This window comes from Panthera onca, chromosome B2 (assembly GCF_046562875.1).
Source record: "Panthera onca isolate mPanOnc1 chromosome B2, mPanOnc1 haplotype 2, whole genome shotgun sequence".
Taxonomy (NCBI): Eukaryota; Metazoa; Chordata; class Mammalia; order Carnivora; family Felidae; genus Panthera; species Panthera onca.
In genome coordinates, this window is record NC_138343.1 from 21,799,249 (window position 1) to 21,808,433 (window position 9,185).

The following is a 9,185-nucleotide window of genomic DNA, read 5'->3' on the forward strand; positions in this document are numbered from 1 at the left end:
TATCAAAGGGATTGTTTAAGTTACTGCATCTAACTAAGGTCAGAAATCAGTCTATAATTAATTATCTTTCCTCTGCTACCTGATAGGTGGGAGATCAAGAGGAAAACAGAATCAGGTACAGGTCCAAACAAAACAGACCACATTCTTTCTTCCTATCTGGCTGGTAGTGTAAATTTGTCACCCAGCAACACTTGTAAAGTAAATGAAGAGCATAACTTGTGTTTATTTAAATGTACAATTCATAATTCATGAGTTTTTAATTTTTTTTATTTTTATTTTTAAATATAGGTTATTTTATTTTATTTTATTATTTATTTATTATTATTATATTTTAATATATTGAGACTTTATTTCAGAATACACTGTATTTCCAAAGTAATTTTCTAGGTAGTCTTTTCTTTGGTTACATTTTATTTATTTATTTATTTATTTATTTATTTATTTATTTTACATCCAAATTAGTTAGCATATAGTGCAACAATGATTTCAGGAGTAGATTCCTTAATGCCCCTTACACATTTAGCCCATCCCCCCTCCCACGAATCCTCCAGTAACCCTCAGTTCGTTCTCCATATTTAAGAGTCTCTTATGTTTTGTCCCCCACCCTGTTTTTATATTATTTTTGTTTCCCTTCCCTTATGTTCATCTGTTTTGTCTCCCAAAGTCCTCATATGAGTGAAGTCACATGATATTTGTCTTTCTCTGACTGACTAATTTTGCTTAGCATAATACCCTCCAGTTCCAGCCATGTAGTTGCAAATGGCAAGATTTCATTCTTTTTGATTGCTGAGTAATACTCCTTTGAATATATATACCACATCTTCTTTATCCATTCATCCATCGATGGACATTTGGGCTCTTTCCATACTTTGGCTATTGTTGATAGTGCTGCTATAAAAATTGGGGTGAATGTGCCCCTTTGAAACAGCACACTTGTATCCCTTGGATAAATACCTAGTAGTGCAATTGCTAGTACAATTCCTAACTAATCTTAGGGTAGTTCTATTTTTAATTTTTTGAGGAACCTCCATACTGTTTTCCAGAGTGGCTGCACCAGCTTGCATTCCTTAGAGTTTTTTTTTTTTTTTTTTAAAGCTCAATCATACTTTGCAAATCAAGGTTTGACCTCACCTTTATTTTGCAGATGGAAAAGAAGCTGGGGCTATTGCAGTGGAAGACAGAAAGACTACATCTTGGGTGCCTCTCCATGATTAAGGCTTTGCTGTCAGACTGGTAATTCCAGAAACTAAATTTTTATCATTTATCCCTGTAATAACCAGGATCAGAGGAAGTGGTTCATTTTGAACTCAGAAGAGGTGACTTGATAAAGAATACTGAGTTTATTTAGTTGCTATGACAAATATAATTGCCAGTGGACTAGAATGCTCAAAGATGTAGGATGTTAGGGCCAAAAAGATAGCTGAGATAATTTAGCCCATTGACTGAGACCTGAGGAGGCAAAAACACATACTCAAATTTAGGCAACTCATTGTACATGGCAGGATTGGAACTCAAACTCTGGGTCCACTCCCATTTTAGTGAGAACTCTAGGATTCTACCCCACTGCTACATTTGCAGAAGAGTCTATGTGAGGAACCATGTCACAGTTGGAAGGCAGCTTAACAATCATGCAGTTAGAATAAGAACTTCATTCCACTTGCCAAACACATGGGAATCTCCCATGGGCCCATTTTTCAGATACACAGTTGCTGATTCTCTGCTTCTTTTTTCTTTTTTTTCTAAATTCCATGAAGAAAGACCACTGGGTCTCTCCTGAGGCCATAAATGCTTAGGGCATATTATCTCTGAGTGACATGATAAGCCCAACACAGTTTTGATTGGATCAAAATGTGTCCCAAGTCGTGTAGTAATAGCTAGTAGTGATAGGTCCCCATATTGGGCATTTGCTGTATATATGTCAGGTATTAGTGTTGAGCATTTTACATGTATTACTTTTTTATTGACAGACTTACAAAATATCCCTAAGGGTCTACTAGTTTCTACCTCAGAATGTGTTTTTTTTCTCCACACCTGTGGGCCTCCATGGCCTGTGTGGAATAGCGTGTCTTATGGGTCACATCAGCAGCCACGTTTCGTGTAGCTTTCTCAATATGCCAACTCTTCTCTCTCACCCCACAGGGATCCCACATGCCTGTGTCTTGGAGGGCTCTGAGAGCCCTGGGAATTCTTGGGGCCAACCCAGGCTCTGTCAGGCACACACTTTCTTACATGGGTTCAAAACTCCGTGTTGGCTTATGTGCAAGGCTGGTGAGTTTCTTGAGACAGACTTGTGTTATGTTTTCAACAAGAAAGGAAGAATAAAGGTACTGAATGAAAATTGGAAACATTTAAGAGAAACGTAATCTCCCAGAGAAACAAACATAATACAGAGAAGTGCACATAAATAGTTGAGATTTATGGTCTACACCTCAAGATTTGGAGCTCTGTGGGTCCCTTTGCAAGGACAAATGGTAGGCAAATCCCCTCGTGTTCCCCTGGACTTTGAGGCAGGCAGGTGGGTGGTGTGGAAAAGCTATTACTTCTCAGGTACTTGTGGAATAGCTGACTGTCAAAGAGTTCCTGAAAAAACGGACTGAAATGGGGGATGTGGGGTGGGGGTGTGGCAAAATAAAAAAGAAGGACATCTTAGGTTGGACTCCAAGGCAGAGAACAGCATTCTGGGGACAGCCTGGCCCCTTGCCCGTCTCTACCTGGTCTGACCCTTTAGATCAATGTAAACTTTGGGAGTAGAAGGTCTGAAAAATACAAAGAATTGAGCAAAAGGCTGTATGTACACTTCATCAAAGCTCCTCTGCCTCATATTTCTTTCTTTCTCTCTCTCTTTTCTTAAGTAGGCTTCACACCCAGTGTGGAGTTGAATGCAGGGCTTGAACTCACCACCCTGAGATCAAGACCTGGGCTGAGATAAAAAGTTGGATGCTTAACTGACTGAGCCACCCAGGTTCCCCTCTGTTTGGTATTTCTATTTCATTTTTTAATGATCAAAACTCTATTAAAAATCCACAAAGACCTTTGTTTTATATTGTGGTAAAATATACATAACATAAAATTTATCATCTTAACCACTTGTTCAATGGCCTTAAGTACCTTTATACTGTTGTGCAACCATCACCACAATCTGTCCCCAAAACTTTTTCATCTTCCCAAACTGAAACTGTCCCCATTAGACACTAACTCCCCATTTCACCCACTACCAGCCCATGGCAACCCCCACTCCACTTTCTTTCTCTATGAATTTGATGACTCTAAGTACTGGATAGAAGTGGAATCATACAGTATTCATCCCTTTTATGACTGGCTTATTTCAATTAGCACACCTTCAAGGTTCATCAGTGTTGTAACTCGTGTCAGAATTTCCTTCTTTTTAAGGCTGAATAATATTCCATTGTATGTACAGACCACATTTTAAATCCATTCATCCATCAATGGACACTTAAGTTTTTTCCACCTTTTGGCTATTGTGAATACTGCTGCTATGAACATGACCATACAAGTATCTGTTCTAGTCCCTTCTTTCAATTTTTTTCCAGTTATTTAGGAAGGAAATTGCTTGATCATGTGGTAATTCTGTTTTTAATTTTTTGAGAAACTGCTCTACCATGCACAGTTTTACATTGATTCCGGCAGTTCAGACAAAACCATTATCTCTCCATAACTATGAATGATTCAAGATTATCAGGGTTTTGCTGTTACTTGGTAGCACTGGGATTGAATATAATTTAACAAGGGGTTTATTTCATTTGTTAAAAAAATGGAAAGGGTCTTTCTGAAATCATCCTCTCCTTTGGGAGCCTAGGTGTGTCCCTCAGTCTGGTTTGTTGAGGAAGACAGAATATGAGCCCCCAAAGGTGTCTCTGTCTTTTTTTTTTTAAAGTTTATTTATTTATTTTTGAATGAGAGACACAGAGAGAGAGAGCAGGGGAGGGGCAGAGAGGGAGAGAGAGAGTGAGAGAATCCCAAGCAGGCTTTGCACTGTAAGCACAGAGCCAGATGCAGGGCTCGAGCTCACAAACTGTGAGATCATGACCTGAGCCAAAAGCAAGAATCGGATGCTCAACCTACTGAGCCACCCAGGCTCTCCAAGACATCTCTGTCTCAATCCCTAGAACCTGTTATGTTATATGGAAAAAATAAAAACTTTGCAGGTGTGATTAGGGACCTTGAGATGTAGAAAGCCTCCTGGATTATCCAGGTGGGTCCAATGTAATCACAAGGGTCTCTAAGGTGGTCAGGGGAAGACACTCCAGGAAGGTGTGACTCTGGAAGAAAGACACAGAGGCAACATTTTGAAGACAGGGAAAGAGATCAGGAGTCAGGAAATGTGGGTGGCTGAAAAGCAAGGGAAAAGATTTTTCCCCAGGACCTGAAGAAGGAACACAGTCTTGTCTTCACCTTGGTATTAGACCTAGAGGCCTATTTCAGGCCTCAGACCTCCAGGCTGAAAGATAATACACTTGTGCAAACCAAGTTAGTGGTGATTTAACACAGCAATGGCAGGAGATTCACACAGGTGGGGACCGTAGGGTCCTGTGTTCACAGTTTGTACTTCCCCTGTTGCTATTGCCCATCAAATCAGAAGTGCCCTAAGAGCAAGTGCTGTGTCCACCTCGTTCACATGGTGATCTGGCCTCTATCCCAGGGCCTGGTGGGATAGACACGATGAACACTCTGTGAAGAGACATGGGTGACTAGGTTGCAAGTATGTCAGCAAAATGATGAGGAAGGGCAAGCCAGCACCAGGTAGGGCTCCGTGCTGCCCTAAAGCAGGAGGCTCTACCCTCGCATAGCTTCAAGAGTTTGGACAACAGTCCTGGTTGGGGGCTGATACTCTGCACAACTCCGTATGCTTGGTTTCCATACTTTATCAAAAATGTAGTTCTGTAAGAATAGTTCTACTTTAATTACTGACCGTACTAGTTTCAGTCATGATAATTGGATAATTGATTTTAACCTCTTTGAACCTCATTAAAAAATCTTTTAAATGGGGATATTGGTTTACAGGATAGTGGTGACTTTTAAACTACCTCACTTGCGAGAAAGTATCTAGCACAGTGCTCTTCAAAGCAAGCCCATAATAAGGACTGAAAAAAAACATTGCAGGTAAATCCAAGGTCAAAGTGCTCAAGGCAACTGATTCTGAATGAAGTTTTCTCCCTTTTTCACTCTTTCTGGGATATTTAAACAGAACTGTTTGTTTGCATCAGAGAACTTCCTTTCTTTTCTTTCCTTTGGAAAAAGGGGGGGGGGGAGCATGGGGGCGGGGGAGAAGCTTCTTGGGAATATGGAACTCAATAGGGCCAAGATCTTCCCTCTCTGCACTTCCCTGATAAGAGATATTTTCCTGTTCCATTAAGAGAGTTTGAATCTGTTCCCAGCTTCAGTTGAAGGGATTACTACCCTTACAAAGAACAAAGCATTTTAAGAAAAATCTAAACAATGCCTTTGAACACGTTTTTATTATAGCGTTAATGTCTGCCAAAATTTCAGGATCAAAGAAATCTGAAAAGATTTATACAATAGTCAACACTTTGTGAAAAATGTTAGATTAATGGGGAGGCCATGTCAAGTATTAAACACTTATGGTTCCATTTTCTTTTTCTGGCCCAGTAAGGAATAGACTCAGAATGAACTCATTTTAATTTTTTCCAAATTAAAAAAAAATTTTGGTAAACTATACATAATGTGCACTTTTAGCCATTTTTTAAGTTTGCAGTGGCATTAAGTACATTCACTTGGTTGTTTAACCATCACTGCTATCTTCAAATTTTTTCACCAAACTAACCTTTGTATTTTAAGATACAAGTTGCATCAGTAGATTTAGAGTCTATATTATCTTCCAGTCAGTATTTAGAATTGTTCTGATGTTCTATATAAATATCATGCGTTTGCATATGAGCAATTATAGATGGCTCAAAGGAGGAAGGAAAGAGAAGAGAAAATATATATTGAGTGCCCACTAAGCCCTACATATTACATTTTCCACACAAGGATCTGTGAAGCAGAAACTGTTATCCCATTTTACAGAAACCGAGGCATAGAAAAATTAAGTAGCTTGCCCAGGGTCACATAACCCGGAAGTGATGTAGCTCATGCTCACCCCTGATCTGTTTTCAATGGCACCACGCTCTCAAGTTTAGACCACATTAAGCGCAAAGAAAAGAAGGAAAGGAATTTGGGTGAGATGAAGACATTAGGACTGTTAAGCTGCTGGTTAATGAAAAAACCTTTTAGAAAAGTATAGGTTTTGCTTTGTTGGAGATTTTTAAGGACTCAGGACTCAGGACTCAGGTCTTCTCCTGCCTCCTGTATCCTTTGACTGAAAGATTCTCTGGAGGATCCCCGTGGTTGCATTAAAGTACCCCATTGTTACAAGTCATTGTGAAGTGGTGACAGTAGGGACAAAGATAAGCAAGGAGCAGATTAGAAGGCTAGTGGCACAGCAAGCTGTGTCAGAGGGGAGGATGTCTGGGCTGGGCTGCTGTTCCTGGACATTCCTGTTTTGCTCAGAATACCATATCTGAGCTGGAGGAGGAGGTGCTGGAAAGGAAACAGATGGCTTCTCCATGAATACAGGATGGGTGGACTTTGCTAGAAAAGTCTCACCCTTCACAGATGAACCGGAGACTCATGCTTCATTTCTAACTGAAATCTGGTGCTGTCTCTGAGGCTGCTTTTCCGGAAGATGCAGTTAGAGTGACATCATGATACAATATTAGCTAATTTTTTTGTCAATTTCTGTGCTAGACAATATATGGTGATTGTTTTACTTGCCCCGCATCTCCAAATGACACAAACACTTTGGTTCTATGAGTGCCTCTATTTAACAAGTGAGGACATGGAGGCCACATGGCCCAGAGGTCCAGGGGCAGAATTTCTGCTAAGGACCATCTGTACCCCAAGTCCATGCTCGTCTTCACCATGACATTCTGTCCAGTGTTAAGGCCACATACACATGGGCACAAAACCTGGCTGCACTAATTACTACCCTGTGCTCTCCCATGGAGTCTCAGTTTGCAATATTATGAATAGCGGGAATTATACTACCTACTACAGGGGATTGCTATGAGTATTAAGCAAAATTACCCACATGTTAAAGTTGGCCAAATAATAGGCACATGTTACAGATTGAATTGTATCCTCCCAAATGATATGTTGAAATCCTAACCACAGAAGCTTAGGATAACCTTATTTGGAAATAAGGTGTTTACATGGACAACCAAATTAAAATGAGATCATTAGAGGGGGCCCAAATCCAATATGATTTGTGTCCTTATAAGAAGGGGAATTTGGACATAGAGACAGACATGTATGGAGGGAAGGTGATGGAAAGATACACAGGGAGAGGGCCATGTGAAGATAGGATTGAGGAGGTGTTAATAAGCCAAAGAATGCCTGGGGCTACCAGACTACCAGAAGCTAGGAGAAGCACGGAATGGTTCTTCCTTAGCACCTTCAGAGGGAGTATGGCCCTGCTGATACCTTGATTTCAGACTTCTGGCCTCCAGAACTGTGAGACAATAAATTTCTGTTGCTCTAAGTCACTCAATTTGTGGTACTTTTGTTACAGCAAGCCTGGCAAACTAATACAGTGTGCAATCCAGATTATTTTTCTTCCTTAGACCATTCATTGATCAGACATTTTAAGCCAAGTGAGAGAGATTTGTTCAAAGGTGAATAAGTCCTTGTTTCTACTCTCAGGTTGCTTATGCCTCAGTATGGCAGACAGAAAGTAAACACGTAATTACAGGAGAATGTGGTTAGTGCAACCCCATGGTCAAGGCAAGGGGAGGGCACTACAGGAGCCCCTGTAACCCAGCCTGGGTATCAGAGATGGAAAGCTTCTTGGAGGGAGTGATACTCTAAAAATGGTGAAGTAGCAGTATTTTCGATAAGGACAAGGCTGTCATGGAACAAGGATGTTAACAACTTTTTTGTTGTTATAATAGAACAATCTCAGTTCTGAGTTGGAATGAAAAATGACAGGAACAAGCAAGATTAGAGGGAAGCCTATGTATTTGTTTCATTTAGCAGTTTTACCTCCAGAATAACTTTTTAGCTAGGGTGGCTCATTATTAAGGTTGGTTATTAGTAGTGGTGAGTGGGGACTGGGGTAGGGTAGAGTAATTGATGATATCAGGGACCTTTAATCAATAGGCACAAAATGATGTCTCTTTGAGTCAGAATATTCCCTTTATTTGGCTCTTTTTCTTGAACATGTGCTATGTGGTGGGAGACAATTCCAAAGCTAGATATGGACAACTAGGTTAGGTTGTATAGGTTGTGGACTACACAAACAGAGACAGAGGACTGAAATCCAGTGTGTGCCCACTTACAAAGCCATGTATCTGGGCATAGGCCCATGTCTGTCTACAAGACAAGTACTCTTCTGCTTGGCACAAAAGTGTCATCTTCTTGCCAAGTCATATGACACTGATTCTGGCTTCACCAGGGGTACCTTTTTATAATCACATATAATGTTTTATAATCACATATAATTGATGTTATCTATCCCAGTGGTAGTCCTAAGCATGGAATTTGATCTTGCCGCATGACAAGGCAGCTGCTCCTTTGAAACAAAGCCTATTTTACATGGTGGAAGTCTGCCCAAGGAGTCCTTGTGACACAGTTAGAGACTGGATCCACGACAACTAACTGTATTCCCTTCTCATTAGCTAAAGTAGCTGAAGTCTGAACCTTTATTATATGGATTCTGGCTCATGTTCCTGACTTTGAGACCATATCTGGTTTTTGTGGAGTCTAGAGGGGAAGGGACATAATAAAGCCCTAAGCCGTTCGCTAATAAATGTTCATTATAAATATTATCTGTGCAATTAGGACAATGTTCTCCACAAATTCCATTCTTGTCATGCACATATCTGTCTAGCACTTTGCAAATTTCCCTGACTTCGGAGTTTATTCTCCTGCAGACCCTACCACGTATTTTCTTTAGAAGTAAAGTAAATGAGTGCTGTGGGGGTTGAGGGGTGTGCTCCAGGCCAGAATATAAACAGACTATAGGTTCTGATGCTATTGTCAGGAGGATGGTGAAGAAGGAACTCTACTCACAATAGAAACAATACACCTGTCTTTCTTCCAGCAGAGGGAAAAACAATAGTATGGGGATGGTGCAAAAGTTATAAGTAGGTCCACATGCAGTTCCAGAT